The sequence below is a fragment of the Vidua macroura genome, assembly GCF_024509145.1.
Source record: "Vidua macroura isolate BioBank_ID:100142 chromosome W unlocalized genomic scaffold, ASM2450914v1 whyW_random_scaffold_30, whole genome shotgun sequence".
NCBI classification, from domain to species: domain Eukaryota; kingdom Metazoa; phylum Chordata; class Aves; order Passeriformes; family Viduidae; genus Vidua; species Vidua macroura.
Genome location: NW_026530534.1, coordinates 5,566,134 through 5,592,368, shown reverse-complemented (window position 1 = coordinate 5,592,368; position 26,235 = coordinate 5,566,134).

Here is a 26,235-nt window from a genome sequence, read left to right as displayed (position 1 = left end):
GAGGGGGGAAGGGTCTTGCTTTCCGTCACATCCCGAGATTTTCCGTTCGCCTGTCCCTATCTACCACAGCTGGAGGACTCTTAGAGTGGCCTACTCTTCTTTTGACAGTCCATTCCCCATCCTCCAGCCCCTGGCCCCTCACCTTTTCCAGTGTCCCACTGCAGCATAAGTGTATTTTTCCCAGAGCCATCTTCAGACTCCGTGGAGCCGTCCTCAGACTCCTCCCCCACTGCGGTCCCGTCGCATGGGTCTCCGACTTGGGCTTGCCGCTTTTTCACTCTCTAGACCCATCTTCAGAGTTCAGAGGGTCCAACGGGTCCTGGTTATTTCATTATTACATGGTAATATCCTCGGTATTGTTAGGAATGAGACGCTCGACTCAGACCATATATCAAGCAGCAATTCACTTTATTAATTAATATGGTGATGCACGAGCAAAGACAGCGCTGGGTACAGTGGTGGGGGTTTCCCCTCCGACTGCACACCGGTTGTTGGGCTTGCTGGTATTTATCAATCATATTCATGCATATTCATAATATCTTCCTAGTTTCCACATGAGCTTTCGACAGTTTCCATTTCTACCTTTAACATCACAACTCTATACTCCAGGATCGTAAATCTATGATGGTGATGTTTGGTTCCTTTCCAGTTTCTATACCCAATTGTGTATATCCCAGGATGTGTGCCCAGATGGTGGGGTCCAACTTCTATTTTCTGGGTTCATTAATCTATAGTAGTGATGTCCAGCTTCCCCTTTTGAAGTCACTAATCAGCAATCTTGATGTCCATCTTCCTTCTCCAGCAGCTTGAGATAGGGTTACTTCCCTTTCTGTTTAAATCCTTTGTACATTCTAAAGCTACAGTTTAAAATCCTTAGTACTAAGCAACATTCTAAGGTTATAATTCAAAAGTCCTTATTACAAACCAGCTTAAGACTTACACATTCTAAAACTACAGTTTAATATCCTTAATACTAAGCAACATTCTAAAGTTATAATTCAGAAGTTCTTATTACAAAACAGCTTAAGACTTATAATTGTTATTTGCAAACAAAAGATTGGTTCAAAAGCCTTCTTTCATGCTTTCCTTGGTTGTTTATTAGAACTCATCTTTATAGCTGTCCCATGGCCGTGTTCCACACATTTCATAACCACAACTACACAGGTTGCCTTTATTTACCTGACACGAAACACAACTTTGTATTTCACAGTATCATGTCATGGTTCACCAATATGCAGGAAATCAGGACTTCTGGACAACTAACCAATATGATTATAAGCAGAAGATGTTTGTTGTTTATGTTATGCACTTATTTATACATTCTAAAACTACTGCACACGCTAGTCATGCATTTCTTCTTTAGTGACCCTATCTTGTCCATGTGATCTGCATGCCCTCTTCAGAGTATGTGATTGCTTAGCATCCAGGTGGTTTACCACCCTCTGTTATCTAGTTCTTGCAGTCTTGGTATTCTGTTTCTCAGCCTCTTCTTTCTTAATTTAGCACAGTTTATGTCTTAGTAACTTTGATGAATTCCAGAGGGCTCTGATAAGAATAACTAGAGATAGTTTGGCTGGGGCACAATGTTGCCTAAGTGGTTCAGATACATTGCTTCAGGCCATATAATATTGGTTTTTGCATTTATGTATTAGCTTTTGCATGGTGTTATTGATCATAAGTATTTCTATATGGTGCAATTTATAACTCCTTTTAGCTGTGTGAAAAATTACCAGATAATTTGCGTTTATGTATTTGCTTTTGCGTTTATGTATTAGCTTTTGCATGTTGTTAGTGATTATAAGTATTTAGAAATACTACCAATAATAACTCTTTTTAGCTGCTTGTTAATATTATATAATCTATCAGCTTAAGTATGCACTGTATTGCTCATAGAAATAGTAGTGTAATGAATATAATATCTATGTATCGCTTATGGAAATAATAATGTGATGAACATTTTGTACTATAGAAAAGGCTTTTGTGTAGCTAAGACGAACAGTGTAAGGCCATCCACTGACCAACCCGTCCAAATGACAACTGTGACACAAACCAGAGCACCAGAGGACAATTAGAGAATACCATGTTAAATTTAAGGAGGACATACTAAATCCTTATCAGAGGATGTGAAACAGCAGGATGGAGACACAAAAAGAAATAATATATATTGACCTGACACTCAGGATGTCATGCAGATAAGCTGGAGTGTGAAGAAGTCAAACAAAGGAGTTCCCAAAACATCAGAAAGTTTGCAAGTGATATAAAATTTCAATAGCCAAACCGAATTTTATTTCTATATCTTTTATTTTAAAGAAAGCAAGTAAGCAGCGCTGAGTGGCCGGGGAGTCACTGCTCCACTAACAGCACACACCACTTACAAGTTCGGCAAAGTATATATACTGTTTTTAAGCCTACAAAGCATTTTTCCAATGTGCTTGGTTAGTCCGAATCAGCAAATATCAATAAGCTGGAATCAGCAATTTCATAATCTTTCCAGGTGGTCATTGGCTTCCTGTCCTTCTTGTGGTCATCTGGAGGGAGGCCTTACACCCGTGTCTGCTACATAAATTTAGTCTGGTAGAAGTGCATCAAGCTTTTTATTATACATGAGTATTTAGTCTTTTTGTTGCAATATCCCTTAGCTTTACCAGAACTTCCTCTATTTTTTTCTAACCATCAGTCATTTTGCTACCTCATCTCTTTACTCTACTATACTTCTTCTATTTTGATGCTTTATTTGGCCATTCGGTCAGAAAGTTTCAATTGCTGATTCCATTGCCAATTGGCATGAATCACAAAAACATTTTTCACAGTCCCTCCCTGTTTTCTTTATGTTATTGATTTGTGTCTTTGCTTCAAATCAAGCTAATACTTTTTGGGTCGCAGTTCTATTTGGTTCTGCTTTGGCCTTGACTATCATAAGGGAGTGAGGTTTTTCTCCCGTAGTTGTTATTTTAGGGTTTATGGGCATTACTGAAATCTGCATTCCCTGGATCACTGAATGTATTAGCCTAATAAAGCATGGAATCATACATGGTATAAACAATAGGCTTAATGCAGAACAAAGCAACATGAACCCCAACTTCTTCCACCAGGCTCCTTCAAACAAATTATTCCACCAATTGTCAGTTAATATGGAATTCCATTTCTGCACTGGAACATGTGCAACTCATTTAATTTCATCTGCCAAATTTGTAATAGCCTCTCCATTATCATCAATCTCTAAATAGCACTCAGATGTATTAAATTTTCCACAAAACCCCCCTTCTTCAGCTAATAAATAATCTAAGGCTAGCCTATTCTAATATACTGCTGCTCTGGTCTGGGTCAGTTGTCTAGCTACAAGCTTCAATGTCCCTGATGTTTGATTAGAAGTAATTTCTACAATGGCCTGTAATCTAATAATTCGGTTAAGCATATAAATAGGGGTTCTATAACCCCAGCTTCTGTCCTGAGCCCAGGAGGCAGGATCATAGTAATCTATTATCTGTTGGGAAGTCCATTCTTCATTATTCCAGGTCTGTTTTCCTCCTATTTCAGTTAGTTTTCTTCTGCGCAGAATTTCATAAAGAGGTCGTCCTAAATATTCACCTTTGCTCTTTGGTAGCAAAAAGAATGCAGGTTGTATAATTCCAATTGTACAGGTACCTTTCCATCTCTTTGATAGTTCATTATATACCCTTTTACCACATATCTAAAATAATCCATCTGGAGCTTTCCAATTTTCAGCTGTCTGCCCTGGATTTTCCCAATATCCCTTAAGATCGTTTACTTCTTTAAAAGGATTAGCATGTGTTACACTTTTCCAGCAAATAGTTCTGTTGGTACAATTGATAGACCAATAACCTGTTGGTGGTTTCGGCCACCAGGTCGTAAAAGCGGAGTTGGTGGTATATATCATCTTGCAGGGGGTATGTCCTACGTATGTAGCAAAATTGTTTCCTTCCCTAGAAATACAAATTTGGCCTACTACTTCATGACTCAACATCTACCCCTCAGGTTGAATTTCATTAGATTTATGTGTCCTGTTCTATAATATCAACTGATCAGGCCCTACCCCTTCTCTTCTCCATGGCCATTGCTCGGTCATTTAGGATCCCACACAAATCTAACAGTTAGTCACATTCAATTCCTTAACTACTTTTTGCATCAAATCAATAAACAAATTTTTTCATACAGGTCACTTCCTGCTCTTGCCCTTTTCTTTTTTTTTTTGTTTGAATTTCCCCTAAATTCTTCGTGATGTTTTTCACTAATTCTTCCTTGAATTTATCTTGTACTCCCCCTTTATATGAGTATCCCTACATTCCACCTTTGGTAAAACAGAGGAATGGTTTTCCTCAGGGACAAAATTGATAGTTTCGAGGGGCCCATCCTCCCATTCCTAAATGTGTTGCCACCCAGTAACTCTTCTCTCTGTACAATAGTACAGGTTTCAAGTTTTCCTGGCTCATAACATCTTGCCTTAATATGAGTGTGTGCTGCAAACGCTTGGGCCATGGTCCGGCCATACTTCACATTTTGGTAGCACTTTTATGCAGGGACCAGTTATCCCATTCTGTGGAAGACTCAACAGTACCATAAGGCCCCACCGTTTTATTATCCCTCTGTCTCCTTCGCCTTCCGGGGTGCTTCTGGCAGCGAGGGGTACCATCTTCTCGGCAGCAAGGATATTCTTCAGGGGTTCCATATGAGCTTTCCTGGATTTTGTGCCATTTCTTAAATACTTCCCAATTCTTTGCTTTGACTGGCTTGGATCCACAAGGGACTCAATTACGTTTGCGACACTCAATCTTTTTAATATTTGCCTCACTTGATAGTCCCCCTCTTAATCCGTATTTCTACAACATCCACCACTCATAAGAATCTAGTTCTAATGTTCCTTCCTCTATTCACTTTTTAAAAATATATTCGGTTAAAATCTGTTCAATGTGTTTACACTCTGGACACAACCCACTTGGAGGACAACCCCTGCGACAATGACAATACCACCTCTCCTTACAATAGTTGCATTCAGTGCTTACAAAGGGATAGCAATTACAATCTTTTTCAATACAGGTTATTTTATCACCTGGCATCTGATTTTCGTGTCATGTTCACCTTCAGTTCTCCTGGCTGAGAGGTAATTTTCCAGTCTGCTTCCTTTTTTGCTATAGGTCCTTTTACTCGGGAGATGTGTGTCCACCCTTTCTCTGCTGTCCGGATTGCCGTATCTGTGGTCAAGAGCACAAGGAAAGGTCCATCCCAACAGGGAGTCAAGCTACTTTCTTTACAACTACGGATCAATACTTGATCATCTGGTTGTATTTTATGAATTGCAAATCCTAGGGGAGGAGTTTGATTCATTATTCGTTTCTTATGAAGTTCTTGAACATTTTTTTCCCCAAAGTCATGACATACCCTTGGATCAACATATTGTCTACTATAGGATTTCCCACCAGCATCTCTTGAGAATATGGCATCCCATATAACATCTCATATGGGGAGATCCCATGCTCTGAGTTCGGCATTGTTCAAATATTTAACAACGCCAATGGTAAGCACTTCATCCAAGATAGTTTTGTTTCAATTGTTAGTTTTGCTAGCTGATGCTTTAGGGTCTGGTTCATTCTTTCTACTCTCCCTGAACTCTGAGGGTGCCAAGGGGTATGATATTCCCAGGAGATCCCTAGAGCTTTCATTACTTCTTTTAACACTTTTGAGGTAAAGTGGGAACCCTGATCCAAATCAATTACTCTAATAATCTCAAATCATGGAATTATTTCTTCTAAAATAATCTTTGTAACAAAATGTGCTGTTGCTCATGCCGCAGGGTAGGCCTCTACCCAATGAGTTAATTGGTCTACTATTACTAACAAATGCTTATATTTTCCCACTTTCAGTAGTTTGGTAAAATCCACTTGTATCTTTTCAAAAAGCCTATATGCAGTTTTTCTCCCTCCCTGCGGGGTCTGTCTAGATGTCTTCTTCTGGCAAATAATGCATCCTTGTGTCTCCTGTTTTGCTATATCAAATATTCCTATACACTCAAAAAATTTTAAAAAGTGGTCGCTTAGTGTGGTAGTCTGTTGTTTTGCAGTTTGTTCTTCTGTAGTAGGTTTTAAATATTCCTTGTTATAAGTTTGTAATGGTTCATTCCATGTACCCCATTTGGCTTTCCTAATGGTTCAGTCCTGAGTTGTTTACCCCAAGATTCTCCCGCCATACACCTGTCAATCTCCTTGTTCCCTTCTGGAAGGTTCCCTGTCCTTCATCCCTTCCTCTAAGCAAGATTGGGGTGCAGGTCTTGCTCCTTCCCCTTGGTGGCTTCTATTGGATAGCCCTTACCCTGCACCCCTCCCCTAATGCCTTCCTATTGGTAAAAGGTTGTGTCCTTCCCTTATTCCCCCCTCTCCTTAAAAGCAGCTTTTTGCTCCCAATTATCGTCATTTGTCCCTGAATCCTCTGGGGAAATAAAACTTTCCTGGAACTCAAACAAGTGACCCCTCTCTATTCCTTTGCCTCGGTTTCTCGTACTGTGCTGCTGCTCTGTTACCCATGCCACAGCCATCTGCTGCAGGGAGCTGCGAGTCCCCTGTAAGCACCACCACCCAGGGGAACTCAGTGAAGATTCGGGGGCGGCCACTCTCGTAACTGCACACCGGTCTTGGGGAGTGAGCTGGCTGGGGAACATCTTCCCTGTGACCACAGCGTGCAGATACAGCTTAGTGCTTGTGCTCCCCAATGAGTTTGTTGATGTAACTGATGAATTATACTTCGAGCATAACTTTTAGACAGCATTTCTCTACCATCTGGTAAAAGCCACTTATCCCCTTCTAGCTTAGCCCCTAGTTTCTCCATCTTTTGTATTTCCTTATGGTATAGCATTTTTGATACTTTATCTCATCATCACTTTTACTCAAATTATTTAAAGACACGGGTAAGCATACTGATGCCCTTTGTGCTTCTGCATCAGCCAAATTATTCCCACGAGTCCGATAATCCGTTCCCCTCTGATGTCCTCTTACATGGACAACAGCTATCGCTGATGGACCCCTCAAGCTTCTAATACTCTTACAATCAATTCATGATAAACAAGTCCTCTTCCTCAGGTATTTACAAGTCCCCTTTCTTCCCAAATCTTCCCAAAGGTATGTACTACTCCATAGACGTACTTTGAATCAGTATATATAGTTCCTTTTTCTCTTTTTAGTATTTCCAATGCTCTGTAGAGGGCGTACAGTTCACATGCTTGGGCCGACCATGCTGTGCTAAGTGGCCCGGATTCAATTATTTCCATCCTTTTCCCATCTACAATCGCATATCCAGACTTTCTTTTTCCCTCTACCACTCTTGAGGATCCATCTATAAACACTCATGCCATCTTTTAATACTTCTTCTTCTAAGTCAGGTCTGATCTTTGTCTGTAGCTCAATAACTTCTACACAATTATGCTCTATTTTCCTCATCGGGTCCCCAAACAAAAACTGGGCCAGATTTTGGGCTCTGGTCATTCTAAGCTCTAAATCTTGTGAATTTATCAAAATTGCCGCATATTTCAATATTCTGCTATCAGTGAGCCATTTTTCCTCCTTTTGCTGCAATACTCTTCGCACATCATGAGGAGTGTACAGTGATCCGCTGTAGGTGACTTTTCTAGCCTCCTCTACTAATAAAGCTACTGTGACTAAAGCTTGTAAACATGTCGGCCATCCCCTACTTACGGGGTCCAATAATTTAGAAAAGTATCCTATTGGTTTTTTGCTTCCTGCCCAATCCTGGGTCAATACCCCATAAGCTATTTGGTTCAACACATCCACAGATAATTGAAATGGCCTGCTGACATCAGGCAAGCTCAAAACTGGGGTTGCCATTAAGGCATCTTTCAGTTGTTCAAGCCATTTTTCATCATCTAGGGTCCATTTTAAAGAATTTAGTGTCAATTTTTCATACAAAAAGGTAGCTTTTTCACTATATCCTTCTATCCACTATCTACAATACCCCAATAGTCCTAATAGCTGCCTAATTTGTTTCTTTGTAGTTAGTGCGGGTAATGAAATAATACCCGATACTCGATCTGGGTTGAGTTTCTTTTTCCCTTTGCTAATCCAATGCCCCAAATACTTAACCTCTGGTTCTACAAATTGCAGTGTTGATCTTGATACTTTCAACCCTTTTTCTCCAAGAAAGTTTAATAACTTAATGGTTCCTTCCCAGACAGTCTGCTCTGATTCTCCCGCTATTAATAAGTCATCTACATACGATAATAACTCAATTCTGTCCAGGAGTTCAAAAGCTTGTAAAAGTTTCTCCAGTGTGGGTTCTCTGCTTGTTTTTTCTACCTCTGTTGAGGTCAGGATTGAAGGCACTTGAGATGGTGTTTCATGTTTGGACTCAGGTGTTTATTATTTCTTATCAGTGAAACAGCCTCACAGCCGTGAGTTCTTCAGTCTTTCATTAGCAAGACATAAAATGGACAACTATCTCTTGTTACAAGGTCTTTTAAAACTAAACTATCCAATTAAGAAATGACACCTAGATTATTTTCCCTTTTAAACCAATAACATCCCTCAAAGCCTGCAATGCAGACTTTTCTGTCCAATTGCAAAACATCACCCAAACCCACGAAGAAGAAGGAAGAAGAAGGCGAAGAAGAACAACCTGTCTCCACCCTAAAACCTCCATCTTGCTTCATATTAATTTCTATATTCTAAAACCCCAAACTCTAAGTTTTCCACCCTGTGATATTATACACTTCTAACCAACTACACACCCATAATCCCAGTGCTATTAATCAATTTTGGAAGTCTTCTCCACAGCCTCAGGTCAAATGCAGTGCTCTCTTGCGAGTCTGTGCCTTTCAGCACAGAAAGTTTAAAATTCTCAGCATCCAGGATTCCCAGGACTCCAACATCTCCCCCTCTTGACTGAACCACGAACACTGCATTGACAACTTTGTCAGTCCTCTGTCAGACACACATTGGACCAAACCCCATGTTTTGCTTAAGCTATCATCTAACAAAATTCTACAACACCACTGATTCCCATGCCCATGAAGAAACCCAAAGTTCACAATCTTCTGTGGATGAAACACACAGGTTGGAATCTTTGTGCAGTCCACATCTACGTGTCTTCTTCTCTGCTTGTAGAGAGGTTAGCGTTTTCTTGCATTTGGTAGAATTTCACATTCTTCACTGAAATCCACCTGGACTTTGCACCTGATCAAACACAAACAAATCCACATCCCCACAGGGACTGGAGGATTTTCTCAAAATCCTGGAAGTGAAGAATGGGCCCTGGTGTGAAAATAAAGCATTGATCAGTTCTGTTTTGCAAAATTGCATAAAGACATATAAGATGAGAACATAAGTTGCTATTACTAACGTTCTTTGGTTATGAGCATGAGAAAACATCAAGAGCAAAACAATGCATGTAGTAAAGAAGAAACTAACAGAAATTAGGAATCAATCAGATAATACACATAATCAATAACACATGCAAAACCATACAATTACCAAGCACTACAACTCTGAACTGTCATCCCAGAGTCTGCAGCAGCTGATAAACCTTAAAACAACAGAAAATTGGAGAAATCATGTCTGGATTCATGTTTCTCCAAACTCCCTTTGCAAATAGGCTCAGCTGTCATATATGGTCAAATTGCCAAGCCAAAATGACTTGAATACTTTTTGATGCAGAAAACATCTGGGTTGATTGTCAATCACTCCATCCAAGTAGAGCAAGAGCTTGGCCATAGCCCGAACTCTAATTGGTGGGTGCCACTTAACACATTTTAAAACAAGACTCTTAAAAATAACAGTTATGGGCAAAAAACCTTATGATTAAAAACCAATCAAACCATCAAATAATTGAATCCCTCTGAAATTTCCTTCGGGATAGAGATTCTTCAAACACAGCAAACCTCTTCTTGAAAGATCTGAAAGTGGTCACAGTCAGGATTGTGAGCCAGGATCTGGACACTGAGAGTGTGAAGGTAGAGGAAATGCAGAATGAGTCTCTCTGCATGAGAGACTAATTACCTAGTACGAAACTTAAAACCAAAAAAGAAGTTAAAGTTGCAGTTGGACTCTCTGCTGGAGTACTTCTGTAATAATAACTGAAGAAAGCCATGAGACTAGCAGTCTGGATAAAGAAAACATATGAGTAGTTAAGAAACAGAAAGGCAGGATCCTGAAGAGACATATGTCTTGTAGGTGATCACACAAATAGATAATAAAACACATAAAAGCCAGCTGTAAATACTACAACAATACCTTAATAATAATTCTTATAACAAAAATCAGAGAATTCATATTATATAATCAACTTATCAACAGGAAGTGTTTGAAGGGGTTAAGACAACCTTTTTTAAGCAGTCATGCAACATTAACAACAATCACTATTTATCAGCATTACTTATAGAAAACAAAAATAACAAAGGTTACAAACTCAGTACCAACAATCCCCAAAACTATGACCCATTGGGGAATCAACTGATGACCCTGCATATAGGATCTGGTTGACATTTTCCAAATGCTCTGTCTTCAGAGACATTTTGGGTAGTTAAATCATTACTAATACTTTTATCTTTACACAGTGGATTCCCTCCCTGGAAAGCATTTTTCACAGTAAAAGATTTTCATCTATATCATATTTGGAATAACACTGATTTGCATAGTGTTCCCCTTTTCTGCATCTTGGGCAACGACTCGGTGCTGCTGCATTTTCTGTGCAGTTGCCCTGTTGAAAAATTGGATAAAGCACTGCGAGAGTTCTTGAAAGTTTTTCATTCTGCGCTTGGAGGAGTTTCCCGACCTGTTCTCCCCAAACGCCTGCTTGGATTGCTGCGACATGCTGAGGTGCGCCCACCTTACTTCATGCCTCTATCATTTCAGTCATGGTTGGTTGCCCAGGCATGGCACTAATTATATGTTTGCACTCTGCATTGGCATTTGCAAAAGCGAGACTTTGAAGCAAGTGTGGCTTTGCCGCTTCGTCACTTGTCTGTCCACTGCTTGCGTGAGACGATTGATGAATTAAGTGAACGGTTCAGAAAGACCTTGCTTTATTTCTGTTTAAATGCCTTTTGGAGTTCCAGCTGGTGGGATTTGCAAAATTGTCTCTTGTGCTGCCTCTTTGATGTCTGCAATCACGTCTCAAGGCAACTCTGCTGACTGATCTTCAGGTTTGTCATGGGGTTCATCTCCTGCTAATTGGGCCAGTGTGAGAGCTGCACATGGCCCTCCTGCATATCTATTTCTCAGTTGAGTGAGGGCTCTCCGCCATCTTGCATCCTACAGCAGGAGGTGTGGATCTGTAAAAATTGTCAAGGCAATGTACCTACAGTCAAAAGGCACCAAATCATAATTGTTGAATGTGCCTCTCAAAACCTGTTTGAAGTATGGAGAACTGAGGCCATTAATTTTCACTGCTTTCATTAAAGTTTTCACGGCGTCATGATCCAGAGGTTCCCATCTAGGATTTTCATTTCATCTCTCATATCTCACTGGCAATGCAATGCGATCTGTGCCTGCTATATCAAAGTCTCTTTCTTTCAGTGCTTTCTTCCTGATGTCTGCCCAGTTTGTTGAACCGGACATGTCTCTTGAGACATTTCTGTTAAATGGAACCAAATCCATTACTATATTTGGTGGATTTGTAGTTTTCCAGGATTCACCTTCTTCTGACCTGAAGGTTGCATGCATCCCATGCACCCCTCCCCCTTTTGTCTGAGGCATGGGGAAGGACATCTGTGGTTGTGCACAGAGGGGAAATTAGGGTGCAATGGCTGAACCTGCCATTGATGGCACTGCAGATGGCATCAAGGTAGACATATGAGGAGTATTTACAGAGGATGCAGAAAGGGTGTTGCCATCTTGCCCTGGAAAGGAGGTTTGAGGAAAGTGTGCACTGTGTCATGGTAGGAATTCCTGAGGACATTAGGTGAGTTGGAGGAAGAGTTGTCGTAAAAAGTATTTTGAAAAATGGGAAAACGTGAGTGAATCATGGAGCTGGACCATTGCCCTGGAAACCAAGCTCTTGGGGCAGGCAGGTGAGGTGTTGGAGTTTTGCCTGTTGTGGGTCAAAAGCAGGGTGGGATCTGTGATGGCATAGGAATGCCTTGTCTGGCTGTGATGGTTATAGTATTTTCACCATCGATATCTTGGGGTGGTGGCTATGGTGCCCCTGGATCACCTGTGGCTTGAGCTCTGTTCTCCTGATCAGTCTTTGGAAAGTGTGCTGCAGCTGCTGTGTCTTGTTCTGACACTTCCCATTCACCTGGGAATATATTCATTGTATTCTGTTCTTTTGAAAAGGGAACTGGAAAAGATGCTTTGTAACTTCTAAAACATGGTTGAATTGGCTGCAGTGGTGCTGTTTGTCCACTTGGTGCTGTTGCTGAATGGTGTGGCTGCATGGATCCCGATCCAGGTCGAGGCTCCGCCGCCAGTGCCAGTGCCGTTGAGCCCTGTGCTCGGGCTGTAGCAGGCAATGCTGACTCTGTGACCGTGGGCAGTGCTGAATGCAGGGGTACACCTGTAGTTTTGGTTCCCTGCAGCCCGCGTGGAGCAGCGGTGGCTTGGGATGCTTTGAAAACTTCCGCTTGGCGGGGATGGGGTGGGGTGGGACGTGCCTTCTCGGGAGACGATGGGTGCCCGAGCTCGGCCATGCTGGACTGCATCAGCCACTGGCGAGGCACAGCCGTAGCTTCAGTGGAGGAAGGGGGGGGGGGGGCTGTGGCTCCGATGGAGGTGGGAGGGGCAGCAGGTTGTCTTGGGTGTGCACGGGGAGCATGCGCCATCCCTGGCACAGACTGAGACTGCGTGGACTGCCGGGAGGTGTGGGTGGTGACGTCAGACCCACTTGCCATGGGTCTCGCCCTTCCTGCGGCGGTCAGGGCCCTCAGGGGCAGGAGGGGGTGGGACCTGGATGACATCGGCCGGCCCCGAGAGCGCTCTTACCTAGCAACGGGGCTGGGCAGGCCCCTTTGACATCATTTTCGGAGGCTGGGCAGTGGCAGGGGCTGTGGGTGGCCCGTCGAAAATACGAGGCATTGCCACCGTAGCCTTGGGCACCTGAGAGGCTTCCCAGGGTGGGGAATGGGGTGGTGAAACCAGTGGGGAGCAGGGAGGCTCCTCAAAACTTCCCCTCTTCTACCTCAGGGACATGCGCAGGTGTAAGGAATTCAAAAAAGGACATATCATCTTCCTCCTTTTCACTGAGTGTAATGAACAGTTTCCACGTGTTCCCCAGAGATGCAGGCAGGGCCTTCTTAGTTCCCATGGCAACACTAAAAAAAAACTACTAACTCTAGCTAAGTACAGATATTGAAATGCTAATTAGCTAATTGCTCTGTTTGTTTTCTCTAAACTACCTGGAGATAACTGGCCTCCCACCCCTCCACGCTGCCATTCTGGGACTAACATGCAAATAAAAAAACCCTTAGGATCATGGGAGTATTTTTAGGAGATAAAAAGGACTATAAATAAAAAACTGAACATAATAGAGGAGTCTAGACAAATGCCCTAGCTGAGGAAGAGGGAAACACATCCCCTGATTGACTTTTACCCGTCGCCATCACCTAAGAAAGAATAGACTATGTTAGGCTCTGAGAAGCAGGGAGACAGAGAGAGAGAGAGAGCCCTGGTGCTGCCACCACGGAAGGAGCAGGGACAGCTGTTGTTCTGGACTTGAGCAACAGACTCTGCACACCACGCCTCCTCATCCTCGGGCCACCGGTGTGCCACAAGGAAAGAAGAAGGGACAGCTGCTGCTCTGGACTTCAGTGACAGACTCTGCACGCCTCTGAGGGTAACTTAAATTTGGGAACTGGTTCCATCCTCCGCATCTCCCTCCTCCTATTCCTCCTACTCCTCCTCCCCCATCTCCCCGGGGGATTCTTTAGGAGCTCCAAGGGGAGTGGCCTCTTCCAGGATCGGGGAGGGTGAGCGGGGGGAGTCACAAGCCGCAGGGAAAGGTTCTGGAAATCCGGGTAGGGGAGCCGAGGGCCCCTGCCCTTCTGCCCCTGGGGAAAAGCCCTCTATTGCTTGGGGGGTCTGCAAGGGTGGGTGTGCAGCAGATTCTAGGTATTTTGCATCGTATGTTGCTTGGTAGAGAGCCCTACAAGCGGACAACAGCACCCCTGCATAGATATGCAGGTATATCTTGTGGGTTTTTGTCCTGCAAAGATGCTCCTTTTTCAGGCTTTGAGGCTGTATGCATTCCTTCTCCTTCTGTATAAGGAACTGGTGGTTGCATTTGTTATTGCATATTAGAATTGGAGGGTGCAATATAAGAAGCGGCCAGAGGTGGCGCTGCAGCAGGAGATTGACTATCTTGTTGGTCACAAAATGGCATCAGCGGAAATATGTAGGAATTGTTCATGGAACTGCCGAGGATGCCGCCATTTTGTGTGCAAGGCTCCGCCATTTTGTTGTATGGAAGATGGGTGGAGGACACCACTATTTTGTGAAAAGAACACATCCTGCGCACAATCTCTGAGCTGAAACAAAAGGTCTCTGAGGGATTCCTGCGGTACCGCACCAAGGTATGTGACGGACTGTAGCAGCCACAGGGCCTGCAAGGCCTCCCTGGCAGTCACTTGCCTAAGATAAGAAATACCTAGTCATGATGACTGGACCAAAGAAGCCCCTCTTCCGCCTTCAGACCCTCGTTATCTCTCTGTAAGACCATAGGTCATATTCTCCTCGACCCTTACTATTGGACTGTTTCTGAAAACCCCTACACCCTATATAAACCCGTATTTCTGCCCAGTTCGGCAGAAGAGCTGTCACTGAAACCCTTTGCAGAAGCTGCCAATAAAGATACATCTGTGGAACCTTACACAGCCTTCTCCTCTCTCTCTCCCCCTGCATCTGCCGAGGCCCTTAGCAAGCAAAGAGCTGAAATCACTGAAGAGCTGAATTCACCAAAGAGCTGATCTCACTTAAGAGCTGAGCTGCTTGCTAAGATTGCCTGCGGCTGAGAGCTTGCCTGAGGGACCTGGACAGGTTGTGCTTAGCTGGACATCGCTATCCGGGACACCTACGTCAGCCAGGGTCGGATAGACCCGAGAACCCCAGGCCATAATAACGGACTGTGCGAAGGGAGAGGCCATCACTGCTTCCAAGATGCCTGAGGGCATCCAAGGACCCAGGAAGACCGCGGCTGTTGCTGTGCGGTCAGTCAGCGTTTGAGAGAAAGCAGGCAGGGAAGGGAGACTCCGCGCTGCTGCTTATGGGCATTAGTGAATCACCGATTGTGATATCTGGGTTTGTGTTTCCAACCCCCGGTCCAGAATCCTAACCGTGTCCCTGTTCTCCCGCAATCTCCGTCTGCCCCCGGCTCTGAGAGCCCGCTGGGCTCTGAGAACTTGCTGAAGGCAAAGCTGTGTTTGTTACATTTAAAAATTGTCCAAACAAATTTGGGGATTCTGTAAATCCTTGAGGGAGCACAGTCCACCTAAGTTGCTGTCTTTGTTTGGTTTCTGGATCCTCCCATTCAAATGCAAAGTAATCCCTATTTCCTACTTCCAAAGGACAGGCCCAAAAAGCATCTTTCAAATCTACTATGCTATACCAGGTGTTCTTTGGGGATACTTCGTTTAATAATATATAGGGCTTGGCTACTACTGGAAACTTTATTATGGTTCGCTGATTTACAGCCCTTAGATCCTGCACTAGCTGGTATGTGCCATCAGGTTTTCTTACTAGCAATATAGGAGTATTATGAGGTGACATGTAGGGTTCTAAGGTCCCTTGTTTTACCAGATAATCAATTATTGCCTTCAATCCCTTTCTTCCTTCCAAAGATATAGGGTATTGTCATACTCTTATGGGAACAATTGGATTACTTATTTCTATCTTAATGAGTTCAATTTCCAGCTTTCCTATTTCCCCTTTATGGTGCCACACCTTCGGATTAATTTTGTCTTCATCTTCTGATGTTAAAGTATAAAGCTGTACCTGTAGTTCTCCTTGTTTCACTTCTAAAGTTACTCCTAAAGCTGTAATTAAATATCTTCCTAGCAAATTATTGTCTGCTTCTGGTACCAATAACAAATCATTCAAACAAATTTTATTTTCTGATTCAAGTTCAACATTTTCAAGTATGAGTACTTTAAATGGTTCCCCTTTTGCTTCCACAACTAGAGCAGTTTCTTTACTAATTTTTCATCCTTTGGGGAGGTGCTGTAGAGTTGATCTTTCTGCTCCAGCATCTACTAAAAAGGTAACTTCTTCCCCTGTTATTCATGTCTCTGTCACTTATTTGTTGTCTTTTCCCTTTCGAGATACCAGCAAGATTGTGTCACAAATGCTACAGAAAGCATTACATGGAAGGAAACCAAAGTTCCCCTTTTATTACACACACCCATGTCAACAGTCACTGTTATAACCCATTCAAATTAAGAACCTGCAGGCAAAATGGGGAGAAATATTGGATTACAAGAAACTTAGGAAAAAGTGTTAATAGACGGGGAATTGAATGTCCAAAAGGAGAGAGATGGATTTGTTTTACATTTGATCTTAGGGATATAGTCCAAGATTCGGTAAAAAAGCAATTAGTAAACAAAAAGGTAAAACCAGCACAGCAATCTAACTTTGTATTAACCCCAAATTATATGCTGAATCATATTATAAAACTCCAAGCAGTTATAGAGAAGATAACAAACAAAGCTGCTCAGGCATTAGAATTAATATCAAGTCAGCAAAGCCAAACAAAAACTGTAGTGCATCAGAATAGGTTGGCTTTAGACTATTTATTGGCTAAAGAAGGGGGTGTTTGTGGAAAGTTTAATATATAAGAGTGTTGAAAATAGATGACAATGGGGATATCATCCTGGAAAAAGCAAGATATCAGAAAAATAACCCAGGTACCAGTCCAAAATTGGAAAGAAATGTTAAGAAACTAGCTGGTGGGGAAATGTATTGGGGATAGGATTGTGGAAGAAATTAGGATTTTTCCTTTTATGTGTTACAACTGTTTTTATGTTTCTTCCTTGTTTAATCCCATATTTTATTTGATTATCAGCATAGTCCAAAGAATGCAAGTGGACAAGAAATATTGCTCAAGCCAAATGGTTTATAAAGAATAAGAGGGAGGATTGTGAAAAATGCATATTAAATGGCTGGCTCTTCGCAAATATTAAATTGAATACTATATGTGTTATGTTGGAAAGTTATTTTGTAGTACTGTATTAATCCCTTTTAAGTAGTGTGTTAAATACAGTTTTAGGCTATGGCATAATATTAAAATAGAATCTATATGATGTAAGATACCTTTTTGTGACCTGCACAAGGAATGGATAAGATAACCAAGACATTATTCACATAGAGATTACAGCAACAAGACACCAAAAAAATCTCAAGACAAGGATTTATGGCCTCTATATTGGACCATGCAGACTCCTTCCAGACACCCAGATCCGAAAGGATTGATTTACAGGATGAGGGGGAGAGTTGACAGAAAACAGAAAAATTCCTAGTTTGAAAGGAATATCTGCATTATGTATGAGATATATGAATATGCAACAGGCTATGGCTTTTAAGGGTTATTCCTTTGTTAGCGGACATGCTTTCTTGAGCAAAGCATCCGGGCATCCATAATTCTTTGCTTTTTATTGTCCTTTATTGTCCTAACTCTGATTGTCCAAATTCTTATTGATCTAATTTTTATTACTGTTTTTTTATAACTATTTTATTACTATTAAATTTTGTAAATTTTTTTAAAAGTGATTGGTGTTTTTCACAATTTGGTGCTGAAACACGGGAATTAACACCTCACTGCCAGGGCCCTAGGGGATTCCGAGTGGGGGAGGCGCACCCTGCCCATTTGGCAGCCCCGCTCTATTTCTTCTGGCATGATAGGCAGAGACAGGTTGCAACGAGTGGACAAAAAGAGACAATAAAACAAAGAAAATGGAAAAGAGTCCCTAAAACCGCAGTAATTGGACCCTAAGACTAAAGTGTACACAAAGAACAAAGACCCAAGGACAAAAAATAGGTAAGTATTTGCTTGGACGGGGCGGATAAGCGGGGGGATGAATGTGTGTGAATGAGAGGCAGGCTGGTTATCCCAGACCTGCCAAGTGAGTGTGGTAGTCTCCCATGCTGTGTTTCCATCTTTTTCGCGAGAAAAGCGGCCAGTAAAGGGACGAAGCGAGTGAAAAAAAAAAAGAGTGAGATAATCCCTCCCAGGGAAACTGGGACTGGGTCTTAGGGAAGAAGTAGAACCCTGTGGAGAAAAGAAACCGAGGGTTTTCCTAGCATAATCCACTGAAAAAAAAATTAAAAAAGAAAAGAAAAAGGAAATAGTGTGGAAGGGGCCCCTAAAAATTCTGCTGGATTGAGGGATAAGAGTGCCCAAGAGCATCCAGGATTCAAACCTGCTGGGTTGAGGGATTAACATTCCAAGAGCATACAGGGTTGAGCAAAATTCTGCTGGGTTGAGGATATGCCCAATGCATCCAGGGTTGGACAACACAGCTGGATTGAGGGATATCCAAGAGCACCGGGACTGGCCAGTAACACCTAAAAGTGTAATAGGTGAACGTAAAAGGTACCTTGTTGTCTTGTTGTGTGTGTGAGGGTGGGTCCCGCACCAACAGGCCATTGTTTCCCCTGCGGGTGAGGGCTGAGGCAAAACCCACAAAACAAGCCTTGTTCCCCCAGGCGTGAGGGGGAAGCTGTGACTACAAAGTGTGAGTCGCTTGCAGACAGCCTCACAGGTGAACTGGCACCAAAGCAACCAAATTCAGGGCACTTCCTGGAGGCCTGGTGGTACTGAAGCCCAGAGAGGCTGACCCCAAATCAAGGATGGCACAGTATTGTAGGACCTTTTAGCACTGCGGCTGCGCAAAGTAGTCGTCTAACCCATTCCCCGGGGTGGGGGAGGTGGTGGGGAGTCCAGATCAGGCAAGGTGTGGAGGTCCGAACCCCTGACTCTGAGGCTATCTCTAGGGAAGAGGGATAGCCAAACCTCGGGGAGGTGGAAGGGGTCAGGGTGGGGGCCTACACGGATCCGTGATTCTCTGGCAACAGAAATCCCTTCGTGTAAGTCTAAGAGGTTTGCTAACATTTCCTTCCTCTGTGCAATAAAATAAAGGGAAATGTATGAAGTGCTGAACCTAAGTCAGTGGGAAACTTAGGGGTGTCAGTACTTAAGGTTCTGGGGGTTAAAATGCACCTGGGGAACGCCAGGTTTGTGAGGTATGCCCCCAGGCTCCCCATGCCCATGCCTGTCTGTTTAAAACTTTACACAGTCCAGGTGGGCGAGATACAAAAAAAAAACTCGACCAGGCAGAAGTCAAGAAATATGAATGAACAGGCCTGAGGGCGTGAATGTGTGTGTGAGTGAGTGAGAAATAAAGGTGAGTAAATGTAGAAGAATGGAAGTATATGTAATATAGATTGTTTATTTTGAGCTTCACTTTATCTCCTTGGAGGGAGGTGTATTGTGTTACATAGTATTGTGAGAAAAAGAGGCTTTTATTTTTTTGTGAGTGTAGTCCAAAGAAAGTGGTTAAGTTGTTAGAAAAAAGAAAAAAAACGGTGAAGAAGGGAGGCAGGAGACGAATAGATAAAATCTTGAAAAATGGGACAGAAATCCAGTAAGATGGATACAGGAAAGAAAAAAAGGAGTAAAAAAGTACCAACGGAAATACCCCAAGATAGCCCTCTGGGAGTTATGTTAGCCAACTGGGAAAAAAACCCTTGTACAAGAAAAAAGGACAAGGTAAAGATTATACAATTCTGTATGTTCGAATGGCCAACAAAGGAAATAAGATCTGACCACATTTATTGGCCTAGGTACGGCTCTTTTGAAAATTGGATTTGTCAGGCTCTAAATGTATTTGTGAATTCAAAGGAACCGTTTAATGTAGAAGAGAATATGCCACATGTTGGACATGAGATTTTAGGAGAATAAAAATCTTTAAAGTATCAGAGACCCCCGAGACAAAACAAGGAAGAGGGGAAAGAAAAGGGAGGAGAGCAAGAGAAAAAAATAGGAAACAAAAAAGAGTGGGATCCTTTGCAGGTCTTGCCCCCCCCCCCCCCCCCCCCCCGTTTCCGCTCGCGCCCCCACCGCTCGCGGCTGAGCCGTCTCTCCCGGGTCCTGGCTCGCCGTTCACTTCAGCTCCGCCTCTCCCGGTCCCGAAGACTGCCCCGGTCCCGGCGCCTCTCCCGGTCCCGGCACCTGTCCCGAGTCCCGGCTCGCCGCCTGCTTCAGCCCCGGTTCCTGTCCCAAGTGTGGGCTCGCTGCCCGCGGCAGCTTCGCCGGTCCCCGCCCACACCCCAGCCCCGGCCCCGCTGGTGAATTCGTCTGCCCCGGTCCCGGCCGCCTGGTCCGCAGCTGCCCTAACGGCTATGCCGGGGGTCCCTCCGGCTGCGTGGTCTATGACCACCGCTCCGACCGCACTGGGGGTCCCGTCGGTCCCTGCCGTCCCATCTCCGATCGCTTCCCCCACTGCCCAATCCCCGGCAGCCCTGCCCGTGCCGGCTGCGCTGGGCGCCGCCGCTGCTGCTTTGCCTCTGCCGGGAGCCGCTGACTCAGCCGCCATTAGCCATGTGCAGGCTATCCGCGCTCCTGTCTGGTATCCCCCGGAAATACTCCCTCCTCTGGCAGTCTCGGCAGCAAACCCCGCCCACACTCCGCCCTTGGAGGATCGAGCCTCGGCGCTATGCCCTCCCCTCACCTCCCTCCCTGCCCTGAGCTCGGTGCCCTTGGTAACCACAGCTCCGGCTCAAAGTTCTCTCTCCCTGGAGGAGGCACCTTATCGAAACACTAGAAGTTCAGTTAAAAGACAACCCTCTCCTGATTCTTCACAACACGGGAAAAAGGCTATAGATGATAAAAACCAAAAAGACTGGGATAAAGGGATTGGTCTATTTCCACTAAGAGAGATCCCAATGGGAGGGGGTGTAATGGGATTTGTAAATGCCCCTTTGACTTCTTCTGAGGTCAGAAATTTTAAAAAAGAAATCAAAGGGATTTTGGAGGATTCCATAGGCACAGCTGAACAATTAGACCAATTTTTAGGTCCGAATATTTATACTTGGGAAGAAATGCAGTCTATAATGACAATAATATTTTCTCAGGAAGAAAGGCAATTAATCAGAGCAGCTGGAATAAAAGCTTGGGATAAAGATAATCCGCAGGGCCCCCCCGGAGAAGAGAAAATGCCAACTGCACCTCCTGAGTGGGGTCAAAATAATGAGGAGGGGAGGAAACACATGAATGAATATCGTAACTTAATAATCAAGGTAATAAGAGAGGCAGCACCCCGAGGGCAAAATGCTAAAAAGGCTTTTGAGGCACAACAGGAGAAAGAAGAAACTCCAACGGAATGGTTAGACAGACTTAGGAGGAATATGAAACAATATTCCGGAATAGATCCTGAAACTGATGTGGGAAAAGCTTTGTTAAGGATTAACTTTGTTACTAATGCTTGGCCAGATATTAGAAAAAAATTAGGAAAAATTGAGGATTGGCATAATAGATCATTAGATGATTTATTAAAGGAAGCTCAGAAAGTTTATGTCTGGAGAGACGAAGAAAAAGTTAAACTGAAAGCAAAAATTATGGCAGCCACCCTGCGAGAAAACAATTTCCCGAAAAATCAAAAACACACAGGCACTACTCCTAGATATGAGGGTCATAGAGACAGGGGAAAGGAAAAGAATAGAACCCCAATACAAACCAAGTCTCAGGAGTATTCCAAGAATGTCTGTTTTTACTGTAGGGATGAAGGACATTATAAGAAACACTGTCCTAAGTGGGTAAAAGATCTGAAAATCTTCAAAGAGATGGGCACTGACGAAGAACAGGGATGTCATAGACTCTATTTGTTTGGGGACAAATACCATCTGGAGCCTGTGATAACCTTAAAAGTGGGTCCCCAAGAAGAAGAATTGGAATTTGTGGTGGACACAGGAGCAGAAAAAACCTGCCTGTTAAATATTCCAAACGGTTATAGTGTAAGCAAAAATACTGTAAAAGTAACAGGTGCAAAAGGAGAGAGTCTCACAGTTCCTGTCATTAAAGATGTGGTAATTGAGGAGGAAACTAAAATCTGGATGGGGGATGTCTTATTGGTCCCTGGGGCAGGTAGCAACTTATTGGAAAGAGACTTAAAAGTCTCTTAGGAATAGAGGTTATACTGGAAGACGGGAAAATGACAGCTAGAGTTTTAAAATTAGGCCAAGAGAATGAAGAAAAAATTCACAAGGAAGTTCGGGCTGGGGAAGGAAATAAGGGAGGATTAATTATTGACCCCATAAGGGTTACAATTGAGAGAGAAGATTGTCCCATACGTATACATCAGTATCCTATATCCCTAGAAGGACGGTGACGAGCCTACCCTCTCAGCCCCCCGAATCACCAGGCCAGCCCAGATATATGGGGCCTTGAGGGAAGGCACGTCAGGAGATGGGCAAAGATACAAAAGAGGCTCCAATTCCCAATGTGGTTCTCCAAGCTTGTTTAATCCATGAGATGAAGGGAAGAGACCGAACAGGAAGGGTCATAGCCTTATCTAGGCTCTGGACAGGGAGGGCTTTCTGGCTCTCCACCAACCCCAGGGGAGTAGGAAGGAAGGGACCCTGTTTCTCTGATTCCAGTCACAGGGGTCCCCGAAAGGGGGAATAGCATAGCCTGAGCACACCGTAACACCTCCCCCTTTTTTGTTTAACAAGGTTACAGGAATTCACTGGGCTCAATTTAACCCTGAGTATGGGTTTCCCACCACCTACAGTTGGCAGCGTAGTCAGACCTCCTCAGGTTTGCCAACTCTATGTGGTTGACTTCTGAGGTAGAAGGTATGAGATCCTTGATAGCTTTGAAAATCAAGTGATGCAGGATCCCGAATGCCAAGGTTACAAGGAACAGAATAACAAGAAGTAACAAAATTGATCTAACAATAGATGTCCACCACCCCGTGAATCCCCAGCCTTTGAACAGTTCCCTGAACCAATTAGCAAGATGACAACTTGGATGGGGTTCATCACAGCCTTGAGTGGGAGGTAGGTTTTCTCTAAAAGGGAAAAACAAACATTTTGAGACCATGTTAAAGTCTCTGTTTCTGCCAGAATGAATTCACACTTAGGAAAATTCTCCTTCTTCCATATGGCGGCATCTTCTCTTTGAAGCATCAGCTACTTGCTTCTCATCCCCTTCTGTCTTACCTGGATTCTTGGGGACAAAAGGTTTCACCCACTTCTGGGGAATCCACCGAGGGCCTGAGGGAGTAGCTACACATGCGTAGCCACGACCCCAGGTCACGAGCTCATAGGGACCCTTGGTTTCCCAAGTTTCTGGATCCCTAATTAAGACCGGTGGACGCTGAGACAATTTGAACTGATTGCCACTGTTAAAGTGACGTACAACTGGTGGACTCATGTTTTCAAATGAACAGTTCAGAAAACTGATGGTAAACATGGCTTTGCAGAGCTTCTCCCGCGGAGACATCCACGGAGCTGAACTGCTCTGTCTTTTCAATACCTGCTTGAGCGTCTGGTGTGCATGCTCGACCATGGCTTGACCTGTGGGGGAGTGGGCGATGCCAGTCTTATGTTCCACTCCCCACTGCTGGACAAATTCCAGAAACTCCTTGGATGCATACGCTGGGCCATTATCCATTTTAATCGTTTTTGGAACCCCCAATACTGAAAATGCCTGCACTAGGTGCTGTTTGGCATGTGCAGCCTTTTGTCCTATATGAGCAGAGGCATACACTGCACCTGAGAATGTGTCCACGCTTACATGAACGCATTCAAGGCGACCAAAACTTTGAATGTGTGTGATGTCTGTCTGCCACGCCTCACAGCTGCCAAGGCCCCGGGGGTTTACCCCCATGCCCATCAATGGCATGGCCTGGAGCTGGCAATTGGGACAGTTGGCCACAATGGCTCGAGCCTGACTCCATGTTAGCTGGAACTGTCGGATCACACCTGGCACATTCTGATGGTAATGCTGGTGACTCAGCTTTGCCTGTTGGAAGACGTCAGGGAGACGTGCTTTTTCGACTGGAGCAGCAGGGGAGTCTGCTTTGCAATTCCCCTCTGCAATCTCACCTGGCAAATCAGTGTGTGACCTCACATGCATCACAAAGAATGGGTGCTCTCGGTGAGAGATTAAATAAATCAGCCTTGAGAGCAATCTGAAGAGATGTTCATTCTCTATTTCTTTGGCACGGCCTGCTCCGCCTTGGACACTACTCCTGCCACATAGGCAGAGTCTGTCACCAAGTTGATTGGCTCAGAGAACCTCTCAAAAGCTCTTACCACTGCAGCCAGTTCAGCCACCTGGGGGGATCCCTCCACAAACTCGACATCAGCTTCCCAATGCTGAGTCTGTGGATTTCTCCAAGTCATCACTGACTTGTGGGAAGCCCCAGATGCATCCGTGAACACTGTGAGAGCATCGAGTGGTCTCCGACTCCTTTTCTCTCGAGGAATAAGATGGAATTCCTCGTTGAACAACTTGTGAGACGGGGCATGGACTGATATGTGTCCCCTGTAGCTGTCCAGAGATAATTGGAGACTGGCGCTGCTCTGGAGCAAATGCTCAAACATCCTTTTGGTCAGTCTCTCAGGAGAGTTCCTTCCCTCCTCAGAAAGCCTGACTGGGAGGTGAATACATGTAAAGTCACACCCTGCTAATTCGCATAATCTCACCCTGGCCTTCCGAATCAGCTTCGCTATCAGCTCTTGTGGCTTAGTGATGGTCTTGGATCTTTGGTGCGAGAGGAAAACCCATTCTATGATCAAGAGTGGATCCTTCTGCCCCTCGATCCATTGGAAAATCAACCCATGCAAATGTGGCAGCTTTCCTAGAACATTGAATTGGAAAGGCACATTTGGATCATACTGATGAGCCTGCCTCTCTGACAAGGCCTTCTGTACCTTTTCGATTGCTGTCTTTGCCTGTGGGGTCAGTTCCCTGGGGGAGGCCAGCTCCCTCTCCCCTTTCAATAAATTGAAGAGAGGGTCTAGGTCCTCATTCGTGAGGCCTAGCCAGGGCCTTACCCAATTCAAAGACCCACACAAAGAGTGGAGGTCCACTAGTGTTCTGGGGTTGCAATTGATCTCCAATTTCTGCGGGACAATGGTCCTTGCAGCGATCTCCAGACCCAGGTATTTCCAAGGTGGCATCCTTTGAATTTTGTCATTCTGCAATTGAAATCCAGCAGAGGTTAAAATCTCAACCACTAGGTCAAGCGTGTGTTGGAGTACAGAATCATTGGGGGCACACACAAGCACATCATCCATATAGTGAAGGATGATGGCATCCTTTCTCTCTGCACACACTGGAGACAGTAGTGAGGCTACGTACTGTTGGCATATGAAAGGACTGGATTTTAGACCTTGGGGCAAAACTTTCCAGTGATAGCATTTCATTGGGGCTTCTTGATTGATGGTGGGAACCGAGAATGCGAACCTCGCAGCATCTTCAGGGTGCAATGGAATTTGGAAGAAGCAGTCCTTGATATCTAGGACAGCCAATTGCCAATCTCGAGGGAGCATTGTTGGACTAGGCATCCCTGGTTGGAGTGGACCCATATCCTCTATAATTTTGTTTATTTCTCAGAGGTCGTGGAGCAATCTCCACTTGTCCTTCCCAGGCTTCTTTATTACAAAGACTGGGAAATTCCAAGGGCTATCTGTCTCTTGAATGTGTCCTTGAGCCAATTGCTCCTCCACAAGTTTCTCAAGCGACTTGAGTTTCTCGATACTCAAAGGCCACTGTGCTACCCACCTTGGGGTGTTATCCAACCACTTTAACTTGTGGGCAGGGCGTGCCACAGTGGCTATTTCCAAAAATCCTGGGGTGTCTTAGGAATGACCAACCGGACTCCCCACTGGGACATGGTGTCCCTCCCCCACAGAGGGGCCTTATAGTCTGCAACAAATGGACGAACACTTGCCAATTTCCCATCAGGTCCCTCAATTTGCACAACGTTTTTTGAAATCTTTGCCAATGTGGTTCTTCCTATGCCCTGAAGTTTACCTGCCACAGGTTGCAACTCCCAATGTGATGGCCACATGGTCTTAGGTATTACCGTGATGTCTGCACCCGTGCCCAGAACCCCTTCCATATGAAGGTGCTCTGACCCATGGGCTAGGTTGCATGCCATTGAGGGTTTATCCTCTCCCACCACCTCTGCCCAGTAGACTTCTGGTGATTTTCCTTCTACTGTTATTTCTACTGGGATGGGAATGGCTTGGGCCAGAATTTGCCCCTTTTCTAGGTAAAATGGTG